Source organism: Triticum dicoccoides, chromosome 4A, assembly GCF_002162155.2.
Source record: "Triticum dicoccoides isolate Atlit2015 ecotype Zavitan chromosome 4A, WEW_v2.0, whole genome shotgun sequence".
In the NCBI taxonomy this organism is placed as follows: domain Eukaryota; kingdom Viridiplantae; phylum Streptophyta; class Magnoliopsida; order Poales; family Poaceae; genus Triticum; species Triticum dicoccoides.
Genome location: NC_041386.1, coordinates 228,418,526 through 228,436,529, shown reverse-complemented (window position 1 = coordinate 228,436,529; position 18,004 = coordinate 228,418,526).

The following is an 18,004-nucleotide window of genomic DNA, read 5'->3' as shown; positions in this document are numbered from 1 at the left end:
AAGGCGTACCTCGGCATGATGCCGTCCATGGCTCTACCGCGCCACTTCTTCTTCCTCCGCATCAATGAGGGTCATACCTCCGGGTGTGCCAATTTCATCGCGGCCGGCAAGGCGAACTCTATCTCAAAGTTTGGGAAGAAGGCCGATGGCTTCAGAAGTAAGTGGGCCATGATGGACACCAAGTGCGTCCACCCACGCTTGATGCTGTCAATGGAGATGCCCCAGTCTGACAAGGGGTGGTCTTGCGTGAATCTCACTGATGAGCGGGTGACGTTGGTGCTGGAGCAGATGAACACTGACCTGAAGCCGGGCAACGCGAAGGAGGCAAAGGTGACAGGGCCATGCTCCCGAGGGAATTCCCGATGCTGCGTGTAGCCCCACTTCAGGCGCGCACGCGCCCCTTGTGGGAGCTTGGGGGCGAAGAGGACAAGGTTCGCCTGAGCCCAGAAGCCTTGTCCGACTGTGAGCTGGCTGCGGCTCTCCACCTCCTGGTCGGGGAAGACCAGGAGTACCCGCCGAGTGTCTTCAATCACTTATTCCGCCGCAAAGACGGGGCATAGGTTGTGGCCGCTAGGCCGACCTTTCACGGGTGTGGGCTGGTGCCGCCCGCGCCCACCAGGGCCCCTACGCCGCCGATGCCGGTGGAGCTGTCTTGTGGTGAGTCCCGCGGGGAGGAAGAGGAGGAGGAAGACTCTGAGGTCCTCCACACCCTTCCTGACGACGACGATGGTGACGCCCGCCAGGAGAAGGGAGAGCCGCCCATAACCCCGACAAGAGGCCGACCAGTGCTGATCTCCTGAGATGCTGCTTGTGTTCTGGCGCCGCCTAGAGCCGCTTCCGGCTCAGCTCCTGCTCCTGCTTCTGCTTCCGGAGCTGGCGCGCCCGCGCCTCGGGTCGCGAAGCTCTCTGGCTTCAAGCTCCCAAAGCGGAGGGTCTATGCTGCGGTGGATTAGTGAGTGTTCCCGTCTTGCCTTGTTCTTGCTTCTGATGCTTGTTTCTGACTCTTCTTCCTTGTTGTGTAACTAGGCCGACGCCTGCGGCGAAGAGGAGAAGGGAGGGTGAGGTGATGCTTCTTTAGCCTAGGTTGCCTCCTACGGCTGCACCCCTCTCCATGAGCAAAGGTGGGGACGGTGCTCGTGCTTCTCTAGCCCGATCATCCTCGTGAGTCTAGGTGGAGCATCCTTGGGAGAAGTCAGCCCCCGAGGCCCCGCTGACTCGGGAGGTGCCAGAGTCCGGTTTGGGTGATGAGGTCCAAGAGGCTCAGGAGCTTCCAGCCTCCCAGGCCATGGTGACGACGATGCCTCTTCCTCCTCCTTCTGTCGTGTTGCCGGCCCCAGGTTCCTCTGCTTTTCCTAATGTCCTGGAGTGGGCCCTTTCTGAGATGGCCCGGCTGCAAGAAGATCTCCAGAGCGCCGAACCCCTCCTGGCGGCTGGGCGTCTGGAGTTGGTCTTTGGTTGGCTTCATTCTGACGTGTCCGTTCGAGCGGCCCTGAACCAGGTCGCGGCGACCTCTGAGGGGGAGAAGCAAGACGCAACTCAGGCAGCAGTTGCTCGCGAGGCGGTGCTGAAGGATGCCGAGGCCGCCCAAGGTCGTTGTCGGGTGCTAGAGGCCGAGCTGAAGATCGTGCGTGAAGAGTGTGCCGAAGATGCCCATGGCCGTAAGGCGGAGGAAGAGAGGATGAAGGTCCGGGAGGACGTCGTCAAGGGTCGCGACGCCGAGCTGGAGCAGCTGGCGCAGGCGCAGGCCGCTGAGCGCGGCTGGCTAGAGGAGCTGGAGCAAAAGGTGCAGGCTGAGGAAACCGAACTTGACGCCAAGACGAAGGTTCTGGCCGAGGACCGCGTGGCCTTTGCGCTTCTCAAGAAGAGGTCTCATGAGGCTCTGAAGTCACTCCATGAGAAGGGCTTGGAGAAGCTGCTGGCCACCGATGAGGACGGCCCCGCCCAGTTGCTTGCCTACTTGGTCGAGGCGCTTGAGGAAGTCGTGCGCGGCATCGGTCCAAGGCAGAGGAAGAGGCTCGCGTCCTTTCTTCATCCGCGCTGACACGCATCTTCAGCCACCTCCATCTTCGCGATCCTGCCGCCCGCCTTGACGAGCGGTGGGAGCCTGTGGCTGATGAACACCACGCAGCCGCCGCCGCAGCCATGAAAGGTCAGGTGGAAGCCCAGCTGAAGAAGTTCAACGCCTTCACCCCCGCGCCTTCGACCAGTGGTGCAGGTGAAGGCGATGCCACCAAGGAGGGGGCACCTCTTGCGGGTGCCAGTGTTACCCAGGGATGACTGGATTCCGGCTCCTTTCCTGTTGAAACTCCTGCAGCATGTAGCATGCCTCGTGGAGGCATTTAAACTTGTGTTTGATATTCGTAGAACAATATGTCGGCAGAGCCCGACCCCGCGCATACCTCAGCCGCCGTTGGGCTGACCGGATCACCAGTACGGACCAAAGAGTGAGGGGATATGTGGTCAGTTAGGCGCCTGAGTCGCGATGCTCAGGAATCCCCCTTGACATGCAAACAGCTTGTGGAAAGGAGATGCACTGGTAGGTCTAGTGTTCTACGTCGGCAGGGCCCGACCCCGCGCATACCTCAGCCGCCATTGATCCGGCTAGATCACCAGGACGGGCCAAGGAGTGAGGGGCTACGTGGTCAGTTAGGCTCCTGAATCGCGATGCTCAGGAGTCCCCCTTGACGTTCAAATGACCTTAATACCTTGGCTCCGCTTGGGAGGGCGCGCGACGACCAGGTCCGCGGGACCTGGCAGGGTGGCGTACGGTTGGGCGTGACCCGAGCGCAGCCCCCGTGCCTAGCCCCCTCGCGCGGCTCTCCCGAGAGGAGATGTTGAGATGAGGCCAAATACTGAGCCCGGAGGCTCCTTGAGGTTGATATGGCTGTGAGGCCGCCCTCAGTTGTTTATCACCAGGACGGACCATGGCGCTTTCGCACTTGCACGGGCATAGCCGCTCCTCGGCAGTGTAGACTACCAGCACGGAGCATGGTGCTTCCACTGGTACGTGGGATGGGACTCCCTACTGCGGAGTGCCCCCGGGGCATGTACAGCACCACCTTGACACGTGGCTTGCTCGGCAGGGCTAGACGAGGTGTGTCTGGGCACTCGTGAGCCAGCGCGGGACTCACGAGGCCCTACCTCAAGGTGGGTTGCACCTGGTCTTGATTCTTGTTCGCTGTGGTGGTCCTACGAGGTGGTTAGACAACCTACACCGGACGAATATCCTAAGGTTATCTCGTGAGAAGGCCAAGCACCAACGGCCCCTGGAGGTGACGTGAACGGGACCGGCCCGCCAGACAGAGCTCAGCCGTTGGATTTATCAATGCTGCAGGGACGGGCCCGAGCATAGACGCCGTGCCTAGCCTTATCATGCGAAGGATCCTGAAGAAAGATGATCGACGCACGGCTCCCATGGTGGGTGACAATCAAGAAAGTGATAACCATAGATGGATTACGCATGAAAAGCAACATGCCACTGGGTCAGGCCCGAGCAGCTTGGGGATGATGCAGCCTGAGGGGCGCCCCTAGCAAGGTAAGCTAAAGACATAAACAAGAAGGGATACATGCCATAGGGACAGACCCACGCGGCCTGGGAATGATGCAGCCCCGAGGGCGCTCCCAGTTAAATAAACTTGGAAAATGACATCTGATTCTATTGATGAAGGGGTGTTGAGGCAGCTGAAGGTACGCGGCGAAGCGGTTGCTCCTCACAAGCCACCGGGGCCCTGAGCCTCGGGAGGCTCTAGGGGTCTGGGCGGTTCCTTGATGACCGTCGCCATCTCCGCCAGGACTGCATGATGCCTATCCTCCTGACCTGCCATGACGCTCCGCAGGTTGCACTGGAAGGCAGCAGCCACGCTCGGCAGGCCGAATGGCATGCGAACTTAGCTGTACGGTGGGCCCTTGCAGCATCCCATGCGTGAAGGCCAGAAGAGCTCCTGAGAAGTGGCCCTATTGAGCCCTGGGATGTCGATGTAGACGTGCAGCTCACCACCCTCACCTGGGTGGGGAGCAACGCCAGGTGGGCAGCGGTCGCCGCGAATCGCTCTTGCTTCCCGAAGCTCCTGAGTGGTCTTGGTGATGAACTCCTGAGCGTTGGGCGCTCCTCGCCCTGTGTCCTCCTGAGGGAAACGTGCCACGAAGCACACCTCCAAATGGTGCCCGAGCACCTCCCTCGTAATGTTGACAAGGTATGAGGCCCTCCAGAAGAGAGCCCCCGAGCCTTGCCCGAGGAGGGCGCCGAACGCGCCTTCCTATGCGAAAGAGGGAGGCGGCCCAGGTGCGGGCCTTAAGCCTGACGTGGCGCCACCTGCGGCGATATTCTCCTGAGGCCTAGTACGGAGTAGCTGCTTCTTATTCTTGGGGATGGCCTCAGGAGGGTACTCGCCCTTGCTATTGGGGTCGTTGATTGCTGCAGCTTGAAAGGCACGCTCGAGGGAGCACACCGTGTCTCTTTCTTCGCATGGGACTATGATGATTCCGCCGCATCTTGGCATCTTGAGGACGTTGTAGCCGTGGTGGGTCACCGCCATGAACTTAGCCAGGGCTGGATACCCGAGGATGGCATTGTACGGCAGACTGATGTGGGCGACATCGAAGTTGATGAGCTCGGTGCGGTAGTTGTCGCGTTGTTCGAAGATGACTGGGAGGCGGACCTGACCTATCGGGGTGGTGGAACCGTCGGTCACTCCTGAGAAAGGCTTGGTAGGCTGAAGCTTATTGTAGGGCACTAGAAGGTTGTTGAACATCTCCACGGACAGGACGTTAGGCCCTGCGCCTCCGTCGATAAGAGTCTTCGTGACTTGCATGTTGCTGATGACGGGTCAACAGAGCATCGGGAGAGCGCCAGGGGTGGCCGCGCACTTGAGCTGGTCTGCCGAGCTGAAGGTAATAAGACACTTAGACCACCTGAGCAGGCATGTAGCCTCGAGCTTGGGGAGGACTACGTTGACCTCGCGAGAAAACCGCTTGAAGATACGTTGTGACACTGGGGCTTGAGCACCGCCCAAGATGCAGGCGATAGCACGCGGCTCCTGGAAGCTCCCAGCCCCCTTGTCTTGGTGGTGGTCATCGATGGGGCGGTAGCGCCGGAGCTCGCGCGCCATGCACAGCACGGCCTGCGCGTCCGTGGGAACGCGACGGGCATGGGACAACGAGCCGGCCAGGGTCAGCGATGGTGTGGTGGTGCGACCGTCCCGCCGCACCGAGGGGTGCAGCGAGGAGGCTTGCTGCTCGTTCCCTGCTGGGCCGGTGATGGCGTTGACGGTAGGCGACGGAGAACGACAGGGTGGCCTGCCGACAGGAGCCGTCCGAACGACGCGGACGGCGAGGGTGGCCCAGCGCTTAGCACGAGCTCGAAGAGCGTCCGACATGGAGGTGACAAAGCGAAGAGACGGGGAGCGACGGAAGGAAAGCTTCGGCGCACCCCTACATGGTGCGCCAAATGTCAGATCTCGGGTTCCGGCAAAACCCTTAAGGTTCGAACACTGGAGTGCGCGCGAAGATCTCCCCCTACCAACTCACGCCCTCAACCTTTCCACGATCTCAAAGGCAAGCTCGACGAACTCACAACACAAGGGACACAAGATTTATACTGGTTCGGGCCACCGTTGTGATGTAATACCCTACTCCAGTGTGGTGTGGTGGATTACCTCTTGGGCTGAGGATGAACAGTACAAGGGGAAGAACAGCCTCCTAAGGTTCTTGTGCTTGGTGGGTGTGAAGCTAAGGATGGAATGGCTCCGATCCAAGACGAGGTCGATCCCCGTTTTCGTTTTCCCTGCTATCTGACGCCCGCCTGGTCTCGATCGTCATGGCTCACGTCATTGGAACCTCACGAGGTTTGCCTGGCCTTGATCTCTCTGCCCCTCGTGAGCCAACCTGGTGAGGCCGCTCCTGAGGAGGTCTTGTGTCGTCCGCCTCGCGAGGCTTGGCCCCTCGCAAGGGTCTTGAATGCTTGTTGGTGAAGATGGGCCGTACGGGCCGGCTCGCAGAGCCACGCCGTGGGCCGCAGGTAGGCAAGTCTAGGGACCCCTTTTCCCAGAATACCGACACTAGTTGTCCCCCTTCAAACTGGCCATTGTGGGACCCCTTCCCTCCTAATATTTGGAAGGAGGACCAGGGCCTCTATAAATAGGACTAGCCACCACCATAGAAGAGAGAAGAGGAACCAGTCCACACACACACACACACACACACAAGCTCATCGAGCTCAAGAGAAGAGGAACCAGACCATACACACACAAGCTCATCGAGGTCAAGAGAAGAGGAACCAGACCATGCACACACACAAGCTCATCGAGCTCAAGAACACCTCTCCTCAGGAGGTTGTTCTTCCCTTGTACTTATTCACCCTCAGCCTACAAGGCAATCTACCACACCACACTGGAGTAGGGTATTACACCACTACGGTGTCCCGAACTAGTATAAACCCTCGTGTCCCTTGTTCTTTGGGTTCGGCGAGTTAGGCATTGAGATTGTTGTGAGAGGGGTTCCTGGGGGAGAGAGATCTTCGTGCGCACCCAGTATTCGAACCTCAAGGGTTTGCTGGTACCCGTAATCCAACATTTGGTGCGCCAGGTAGGGGTGTGCTAAAGCCTCTCTTCCGTCAGCTGATCCGCCAACACCCCGTGGTCTCGATGTCCGTCGACCCGAGGACCAATGACGACCTGTGGGATGCTTGGCCCGTCAGGGCGGCACCGCCAGCCCAAGGAGACCTCAACTCCGTGCTCCAGGCGGCCCGCATGCCACCGAACACCGTGAGACGCGGGCGGCATGGACCGACGCCTTCCACCCTCACACTGTGGCGTGCGCGGGCCGCCACAAGATCCTCAAGCTATGCAGAAGCGACAGTGCCACACACCCGGCGGGAATAGGCGAACATGCGAGCCGCGCTCATGGTGGCGCAGGAGCTGTTGCGATGCCGGCTGATGGAGAGTAGCCGCGACGTGTTTCTAGAACGTGTCGCCGAGCTGTTGGATGCTGCAGCCAGGGGTACGCCGCCTTTCTGTTCCCTACTTACATCTCAAGTTGTGGTCAGGTCGCACAGTAAGCCTCGTCGTGCCCGCGTGCTCCCAGGTGCACCAGGAGGGCTCGCTAGCGCCATCATGAACAGCGGTGCCGGACATCCTACCGCGCCACCATACAACCACTAGGGAGGCACACCGGGCTTGACTGCGTGGGGCACAGGGCGCCTCGGCAGAGGTTCCGGAGAGGCAGCTCAGGAAGCCTATGTGCCCCGCATGGTGGATCAGGAGTACACGCCAGAGGAAGATCCCTGCATGTTCCTCGAGCCGGGCTGGGAGGAAGAGATGCTGGAAGTGGAGGCCTTCCATGAGCCACCCAGGAGCCCGGCCGACCCCGCCAATGACAACCACCGCAGGGTACCACTGATATCTCTATAGCAGGCTTACACTAACCATGGGTCGCAGGTGGACCAGGCCACAACAGTGGACGGCGACCCCGGTGCGGCAGCCCCACTCCAATCAGGGGTAGCGCACTGGGGGCTGCACGGAAGGGGTCGGGAGCAAGGCCCTCCCTCATGTCGCATGGCGCAAGGTGTCGCCCGGAGGTAGGTCCTTTGCTGTGGAGGCGGCGGCGAGCCCTCCCCCCGGCAGAGGGCCCGTGGTCACCGAGGGCGCCGCTAGTTTCCCCTTTGCCCCTTCACATCGTCCTGGTTTTCGGACGCCCCAACGGTGGTCGAGGGTGGCGCAAGGTGGGGCCCTCATCTGTCGATATGAAGCAAGGCTCGTGCCTATGAAGGTCTCCGCCCGTGACACTCTCACCTAATAATGAGTGGGGTTGTACACGCCCCGGAGTCTCCGGAGAGCCGCCCTCGGGCCTCGAGGCTTGCGCCCACGTCATAGTGGAAGCACCATGCTCAGCGCTGGCCGTCGACACTGTCCCCCAATTACTATGCTCACGGCCAGTGAAAGCACTAGGCTCCGCGCTGGTGAGAAGAAAAGAAGACTAGCTAGGTGCCGGACGCGGCCATTTGCTTTCAACCCCTTTTCTGTAGCTTGATTTGCCACCTTTTTTATTTGAACTCGCAGTCGTATTTTCATTGGCAAGCATGGGGGCATCTTTTCTCGTTCATGATGATTTCTTGAGTTTTCTGGCTCCGTGCCTTGTTTCGAGGCCAGCACCTACTCCCCCTCCCTTACGAGCGCCTCACGAGCGAGGGCTGGGCGTGGTATGCGCGCGCATCTCACCGTGATCTAACGCTCATCTCTCGCAAGGCCCTCTCGAGCAGACCAGCGGGCTCCTCAAAAGCCCGAAACCTCACGAGCCCGTGGAGAACTCCCCTCGGGAGAACTACAAGTTGAAAACTACAAGGCTAGTCTGAGGTGCGTTTAGACTGAGGTAAGTTACTACAACAAGCTCGCGGAGGAACTTAAGAACTCACAAAACCACGCCTTAAGTCTGGCTCAGGGGATAAAACAATAGTCTGATTACATGAGGGGCTCCCCCTCCCCAAAATGCACTTACATCTTCGGGGGCCATGCCCAAGCTTTTGCGCACAGGTTCAAAACAACGAGCACGGGCTCAATCGGACAAGTCACTCGCAGCATCCTCCGAATCGCTCCCGGACATGCTACTGGCATCGTCGCGAGCGTCGTTTTCACTGTCATCGACCATATTGCCTTCATCCACCACGACCACCACTGCGTCATCGTTAGAAGAGAAAGCTCTGACCAGAGCATCCACATTATCATCCACCCAGCACGCCAGGTTGTCCCGGATAACTCCGGGCACTAGGCAATGGCACCGTCGAAGTCGAAGTTAGGGTCGGCATTCTGAAGATGGCTGAAGATGCCGGAGAACGCGCATCCAAGGAGGCCTCGACTCTTTTCGTCCACAAGCTCGCGAGCCCTCTCGGCCCGGTCCTCCGGGCGTGTCACGACGTCGGTGAAGAAGCGAAGATGGCCGACATAGTCCTCTGCATGGGGGAGAGGGGCGTGTTCGTCATAGATGGCACCCAACACCTGGTTGGCCCTCACCCTGAGGGCGCGGAGCATGGGAGCATGCTCGCGCAGTAACGTCTATCGGCGGAGCGCTTCCTCCCTGCTTTGCTGCGTGAGGGACTCAACATCAGTAACCCGTCGCTAGAGCGAGAGCAGTTCGGAGCGGGCGGAGGCCATCTCGGCCTGGATGGAGACCAGGGCCGCCGTAGCGGCCTTCTCATGCTATTCCGCTTCATCCAACCTTCACCCGAGGGCGGTGGTTTTGTCCTCAGCTTCGGCTTCCACAAGCTTCAGCTTCAGGTCGTATCAGCTGACAAGATCCGCCCGAGCCTCTGCCACCCTACGATCGATCTCCTCCTGGATCCTGACTTCGCGTGCACTGGCGGCATCCTCCGCTTGGGCAACATAGCACTCCCTCGTCTCCAGTCATTCAAGCTCGAGGTTGCATTCTATGGCCTCCAGCATCAGCGCCTCCTCGCGCCTCAAGATCTCCTCTTCTTTGAAGGGCGTCCCGTTCATCGACGCCAAGGCAGCCCTGCGCACCTTGACTTGCTACTCCAAGGAGACGTTCAGATCCCGGAGTTCCCCTTCGCGTTCCTCCGCGGCCGCACGGCGGTGGTCAGCCTCCCTGGCCTCCACCAAGGCTCGGGTGCATGCCTTGCGCGAGGTGGCAAGGGATGCCTCGGCCTTTGCATTGGTGCGCTCACGCTGGAGACGCCCGAAGTCGATGGCCACCTTCAGCTGATGCCATTTGTCCACCAGCCGAAGGCCTTCGGTTTCGAGGCAGGCGTCAACATCCACAAGCTCTTCCCCAAGGCAGCTCAGTGCGCCCATCGCCTCACGAAAGAGCTCGTGGCACACTGATACGTCCATTTTGCATCATGCTTTTTATCGATTTTTATTGCATTATGGGCTGTTATTACACATTATGTCACAATACTTATGCCTATTCTCTCTTATTTTACAAGGTTTGCATGAAGAGGGGGAATGCCGGCAGCTGGAATTCTGGGCTAGAAAAGGAGCAAATATTAGAGATCTATTCTTCACAGCTCCAAAAGTCCTAAAACTTCACGGAAGTTATTTCCAGAATATATAAAAAATACTGAGCGAAGAAAGTTCCAGAGGGGGACCACACCCTGGCCACGAGGGTGGGGGCGCGCCCTACCCCCTGGGCACGCACCCTGCCTCAAGGGCCCCCTTGTGGCCCTCTGATGCCCATCTTCTGCTATATGAGGTCTTTCGTCCGAGAAAAAATCATAACCAAGCTCACAGGATGAAACTCCGCCGCCACGAGGTGGAATCTTGGCGGAACCAATCTAGGGCTCCGGCAGAGCTGTTCTGCCGGGGAAACTTCCCTCCGGGAGCGGGAAATCATCACCATCGTCATCACCAATGATCCTCTCATCGGGAGGGGGTGAATCTCCATCAACATCTTCACCAGCACCATCTCATCTCAAACCCTTGTTCACCTCTTGTATCAAATCTTTGTATCCAAACCTCAGATTAGTACCTGTGGGTTGCTAGTAGTGTTGATTACTCCTTGTAGTTGATGCTAGTTGGTTTACTTGGTGGAAGATCATATGTTCAGATCCATTATGCATATTAATACCCCTCTGATTATGAACATGAATATGCTTTGTGAGTAGTTATGTTTGTTCCTGAGGACATGGGAGAAGTCTTGCTATAAGTAGAAATGTGAATTTTGTATTCGTTCAATATTTTGATGAGATGTATGTTGTCATCCCTCTATTGGTATCCTGTGAACGTGGACTACATGACACTTCACCATTGTTTGGGCCTAGAGGGAGGTATTGGGAAGTAATAAGTAGATGATGGGTTTCTAGAGTGACAGAAGCTTAAACCCTAGTTTATGTGTTGCTTCGTAAGGGGCTGATTTGGATCCATATGTTTCTTGCTATGGTTAGGTTTACCTTAATACTTCTGTTGTAGTTGCGGATGCTTGAAATGGGGGTTAATCATAAGTGGGATGCTTGTCCAAGTAAGGACAGTACCCAAACACCAGTCCACCCACATATCAAATTATCAAAGTACCGACCGCGAATCATATGAACATGATGAAAACTAGCTTGACAATAATTCCCATGTGTCCTCGGGAGCGCTTTCCTTTATATAAGAGTGTGTCCAGGCTTGTCCTTTGCTACAAAAATGATTGGGCCATCTTGTTGCACCTTGTTTATCTTTATTACTTGCTACTCATTACAAATTAGCTTATCACAAAACTATCTGTGACCGATAATTTCAGTGCTTGCAGAGAATACCTTACTGAAAACTGCTTATCATTTCCTTCTGCTCCTCGTTGGGTTCGACACTCTTACTTATCGAAAAGGCTACGGTAGATCCCCTACACTTGTGGGTCATCAAGACTCTTTTCTGGCGCCGTTGCCGGGGAGTGAAGCGCCTTTGGTAGGTGGAATTTGGTAAGGAAAAATTTATGTAGTGTGCTGAAATTTACTGTCACTTGTTACTATGGAACCTAATCCTTTGAGGGGCTTGTTCGGGGTATCTTCACCCCGAACATTAGAGCAAATAGTTGCTCCTCAACCTACTGAACCTATTGAAATTTTTTACTTTGAAATTCCTTCGGGTATGATAGAGAAACTCCTAGCTAATCCTTTCATAGGTGATGGAACATTACATCCCGATTTGCACCTAATCTATGTGGATGAAGTTTGTGGATTATTTAAGCTTGCAGGTATGCCCGATGATGTTATCAAGAAAAATGTCTTCCCTTTATCTTTGAAGGGATATGCATTGACATGGTATAGGCTATGTAATGATATGGTATCATGGGACTACAAGCGATTGAAATTGGAATTTCATCAGAAGTTTTATCCTATGCATCTTGTTCATCGTGATTGGAATTATATATATAATTTTTGGCCTCACAAAGGAGAAAGCATCACTCAAGCTTGGGGGAGGCTTAATTCAATGTTATATTCATGCCCCAATCATGAGATCTCAAGAGAAATGATTATTCAGAATTTTTATGCTCGGCTTTCTCTCAGTAATCGCTCCATGCTCGATACTGCTTGTACTAGATCTTTTATGATGAAGACTATTGAATTCAAATGGGATTTATTGGAAAGAATTAAACTTAGCTCTGAAGATTGGGACCTCGACGAAGGTAAGGAGTCATGTATAACACCTAAGTTTGATTGTGTTAAATCTTTTATGGATACCAATGCTCTCCATTAATTTAGCACTAAATATGGACTTTACTCTGAGATAGTAGCTTCTTTTTGTGAATCCTTTGCTACTCATGTTGATCTCCCTAAGGAGAAGTGGTTTAAATATAATCCTCCCATTGAAGTAAAATTAGTTGCACCTATTAAAGTTGAAGAAAAGACTATCACTTATAATGATCCTGTTATTCCTACTAGTTATATTGATAAACTACCTTTCCCTGTTAGAATAAAGGATCATGCTAAAGCTTCAACCTTGGTTCGTAAGAGTAATACTAGAACACCTACTCCCTCTGAGCAAATTAAAGTTGAACCTAGTATTGCTATGGTTAAAGATCTCTTGGCTCATAATATTGATGGGCATGTTATTTACTTCTGCAATGAAGCTGCTAGAATTGCTAGACCTAATGCTAAAAATAAACATAGACTTGTTGTAGGCATGCCTGTTATTTCTGTTAAAATAGGAGATCATTGCTATCATGGCTTATGTGATATGGGTGCTAGTGCAAGTGCAATACCTCATTCATTATACAAAGAAATTATGCATGATATTGCACCTGCTGAGATAGAAGAGATAGATGTTACAATTAAGCGTGATAATAGAGGTACTATTTCACCAGTTGGGATTGTTAGAGATGTTGAAGTCTTGTGTGGGAAAGTAAAATATCCTGCTGATTTTCTTGTTCTTGGTTCCCCACAAGATGACTTTTGTCCCATTATATTTGGTAGACCCTTCTTAAATACTGTTAATGCTAAGATAGACTGCAATAAGGATATTGTTTCTGTTGGTGTAGGGGATATGTCTCATGAGTTTAATTTTGCTAAATTTCATAGACAACCACATGATAAAGAATTGCCTAGTAAAGATGAAATTATTGGTCTTGCTTCTATTATCGTGCCTCCTACTGATCCTTTAGAACATTATTTGCTAGACCATGAAAATGATATGCTCATGAATGAAAGAAGGGAAATAGATGAAGTATTCTTTATACATGGACCTATTCTGAAACCATTGCCTGATCCTCTTTAATATGCATATCTTGATGAAAAGAAGATATATCATGTTATTATTAGTTATCACCTTTCAAAGCACAAAGAAGAGAGAATATTGAAAACTCTGAAGAAGCACCGTGCTGCTATTGGATATACTCTTGATGATGTTAAGGGCATTAGTCCCACTCTATGTCAACACAAGATAAATTTGGAGAAAGACGCCAAACTAGTTATTGATCACCAACGATGGCTAAATCCTAAGATGAAAGATGTGGTAAGAAAGGAAATATTAAAGCTCCTTGAAGCAGGTATAATTTATCCCATTGCTGATAGTCAGTGGGTAAGTCATGTTCATTGTGTCCCTAAGAAGGGAGGTATTGCTGTCGTTCCTAATGATAAAGATGAATTGGTTCCGCAAAGAATTATTACAGGTTATAGGATGGTGATTGATTTCCGCAAATTAAATAAAGCTACTAAAAATATCATTACCCTTTGCCTTTCATTGATCAAATGCTAGAAAGATTATCCAAACATACACATTTTTGCTTTCTAGATGGTTACTTTGGTTTCTCTCCAATACCAGTGTCAGTTGTTGATCAAGGAAAGACTAATTTTACTTGCACTTTCGATACCTTTGCTTATAGACGTATGCATTTTGGTTTATGTAATGCACCTGCTTCCTTTGAATGATGCATGATGGCAATGTTCTCTGACTTTTGTGAAAAGATTTGTGAAGTTTTCATGGATGATTTCTCTGTTTATGGATCCTCTTTTGATGATTGCTTGAGCAACCTTGATCGAGTTTTGCAGAGATGTGAAGGAACTAACCTTGTCTTGAATTGGGAGAAGATCCACTTTATGGTTAATGAAGGTATTGTCTTGGGGCATAAAATTTCTCAAAGTGGTATTGAAGTTGACAAAGATAAAGTTGATGCTATTGAAAAGATGGCGTGTCCCAAGGACATCAAAGGTATAAGAAGTTTCCTTGGTCATGCCGGTTTTATAGGAGGTTCATTAAGGACTTCTCAAAAATTTCCCGGCCTCTGACTAACTTATTACAAAAAGATATTCCTTTTGTCTTTGATGATGATTGTGTAGAAGCATTTGAAATACTTAAGGAAGCCTTGATTTCTACACCTATTGTTCAGCCACCTAATTGGAATATACCTTTTGAAATTATGTGTGATGCTAGTGATTATGCTGTAGGGGCTGTTCTAGGACAAGGAGTTGATAAAAAATTAAATGTTAGTCAATATGCTAGTAAAACTCTAGACAATGCCCAGAGAAATTATGCTACTACTGAAAAGGAATTCTTAGCAGTTGTATTTGCTTGTGATAAGTTCAGACCTTATATTGTTGATTCTAAAGTAACTATTCACACTGATCATGCTACCATTAAATATCTGATGGAAAAGAAAGATGCTAAACCTAGATGTATTAGATGGGTTCTCCTGCTACAAGAATTTGATTTGCATATTATTGATAGAAAGGGAGCTGAGAATCTCGTTGCAGACAACTTGTCTAGGTTAGAGAATGTTCTTGATGACCCACTACCTATTGATGTAACTTTCCTGATGAACAACTAAATGTCATAAATGCGTCTCGTACTGCTCCATGGTATGCTGATTATGCTAATTACATTGTTGCTAAATTTATACCACCTAGTTTCAGATACCAGCAAAAGAAAAAGTTTTTCTATGATTTAAGACATTACTTCTGGGATGACCCACATCTTTATAAAGGAGTAGATGGTGTTATTAGACGTTGTGTACCTGAGCATGAACAGGAACAAATCCTACACAAGTGTCACTCCGAAGCTTATGGAGGACACCATGCTGGAGATAGAACTGCACATAAGGTACTGCAATCCGGTTTTTATTGGCCTACTCTCTTCAAGGATGCCCGTAAGTTTGGCTTATCTTGTGATGAATGTCAAAGAATTGGCAATATTAGTAGACGTCAAGAAATGCCTATGAATTATTCACTTGTTATTGAACCATTTGTTCTTTTTGGATTTGATTATATGGGACCTTTTCCTTCCTCTAATGGGTATACACATATTTTAGTTGTTGTTGATTACGTTACTAAGTGGGTTGAAGCTATTCCAACTAGTAGTGCTGATCTTAACACCTCTATTAAGATGCTTAAAGAAGTTATTTTTCCGAGGTTTGGAGTCCCTAGATATTTAATGACTGATGGCGGTTCACATTTTATTCATGGTGCCTTTCGTAAAATGCTTGCTAAGTACAATGTTAATCATAGAATTGCATCTCCATATCATCCATAGTCTAGTGGCCAAGTAGAATTGAGTAACAGAGATATCAAATTAACTTTGCAAAAGACGGTTAATAGATCTAGAAAGAATTGGTCCAAGAAACTTGATGATGCATTATGGGCTTATAGAACTGCATATAAAAATTCTATGGGTATATCTCCGTATAAAATGGATTATGGTAAAGCATGTCACTTACCTCTCAAATTAGAATGTAAGGCATATTGGGCCATTAAAGAGCTCAACTATGACTTCAAACTTGCCGGTGAGAAGAGTCTTTTTGACATGAGCTCACTTGATGAATGGAGAACCCGGGCCTATGAAAATGCCAAGCTGTTTAAAGAAAAAGTTAAAAGATGGCATGATAAAAGGATACAAAAACGCGAGTTTAATGTAGGTGATTAGGTATTGCTATACAACTCTCGTTTAAGATTTTTTGCAGGCAAACTTTTCTCTAAATGGGAAGGTCCTTACGTTGTCGAGGAGGTCTATCGTTTCGGTCCCAGAAAAATCAACAACTTCGAAGGCACAAATCCGAAGGTGGTGAATGGTCAAAGAATCAAACATTATATCTCAGGTAATCCCATAAATGTTGAAACTAATATTATTGAAACCGTAACCCCGGAGGAATACATAAGGGACACTTTCCGGAACATTTTAGACTCCGAAAAGGAATAGGTATGTGGTATGGTAAGTAAACCGACTCCAAAACATTTCTAATGGCAATTTTTCTCCATTTTGGAATATTTAAGAAAATAGGAAAATAAGAAGAAGACCAGAAAGGACATGAGGCTTCCACGAGGGTGGAGGGCACGCCCTACCACCTAGGCGCGCCCCCTGCCTCGTGGGCACCTCCTGTGCTCTCCGGACTCCGTTTTCTTGCAAGATAATTCTTTTGGTCAGTAAAAATTTATTATATAATCTCCGAAGGTTTTGACCACCGTATCACGCGAATATCCTTCATTTTTGTTTCGAGCTGTTTCTGCTACAGATTTAGAGCAAGATGTCTTCTCAAGAGTCAGTCGGGGAGAGTCGGGTGTCTCATCCGACACGGAGGCCAAGAGCAAACAGCAATGCTGACTACTTTGGGCCATCAACTGAGGAACATATGGAGGCTGATTTGAAAAGGATAGATGCCATGGAGGAGGATGAAGAAGTTACTTCCCGTTTCTGAGCAGGATTCACTATGGGGGAACTACAGAGCTCGGCTATTCCAAACTCGGTCATCCCTTGCAATGCTAGCTTTCTTTCTTATGAAAATATGAAAAGGAGCATTACTTGTTCTTCCGCAGGTATGCAACATCCTTGGGTGAAGGGAGCTTTAGCCATCACGAGCAAGCTCCGCGTGGAAATAATGGACCTCAAGCAGCAAGTCAATAAGCTCGAAGAAGAGAATCGTATCTTGAGGGGCATCATCGCCAAGAATATCACATCACCACCCCTGAAGAAGTAGACATAAACACATGGGTATGGGCACTCCCCTTGGCAACTGCCAAGCTTTGGGGAGTGCCCCGGTATCGTATCATCATCACACTCTTATCTTTACCATTTTTCTTAGTTCGATCCTTTTGATAATATCTTGATCTAGTACAATAAAGTTTTAGTATGATCTAGTTGTGAGTTTTGCTTTATGATCTTCCTATATAATCGAGTCCGTGAGCTATATATAATAAAGATTAGTGTTGAGTAAAGGCCTTGATTATTTTGCTATGATCTTGAGGGAATAAAATAAAGAGAAGAAATAAAAAGAAATAAAGAGATCATATGGATCTCATGGAGAGTAATGAGCTCACATATAGAGAGTGTGATGAATAAAAGTTGTTGAGAGTTGACAAACATAGTTTTGGTCATCGTTGCAATTAATAGGAACTAATAAAGAAAGAGCGATTTTCACATATAAATATACTATCTTGGACATCTTTTATGATTGTGAGCACTCATTAAAATATGACATGCTAAAGGGTTGACGTTGGACAAGGAAGACAACGTAATGGGTTATGTTTTCTTACATCTGAGATAAATTATATTGTCATGGATCATTCAACATGTTGAGCTTGCCTTTCTCTCTCTTGCTAGCCAATTTCTTTGCACTAAGTAGAGATACTACTTGTGCTTCCAAATATCCCTAAACCCGTTTTTGCCATGAGAGTCCACTATTCCTACCTATGGATTGAGTGAGATCCTTCAAGTAAGTTGTCATCGGTGCAAGCAGTAAAAATTGCTCTCTAAATATGTAGGACTTATTAGTGTGGAGAAAATAAGCTTTATACGATCTTGTGATATGGAAGAAATAAAAGCGACGGACTGCATTATAAAGGTCCATATCACAAGTGGCAATATAAAGTGGCGTTCTTTTGCATTAAGATTTCGTGCATCCAACCATAAAAGCGCTTGACAACCTCTGCTTCCCTCTATGAAGGACCTATCTTTTATTCTTTTCTTATTCTTCATGCAAAGAGTCATGGTGATATTCGCCTTTCATTTTTACATTTTATCCTTTGGCAAGCACAATGTGTTGGAAAGATCCTGATATATATAGCTAATTGGATGTGAGTTTTCATGAACTATTA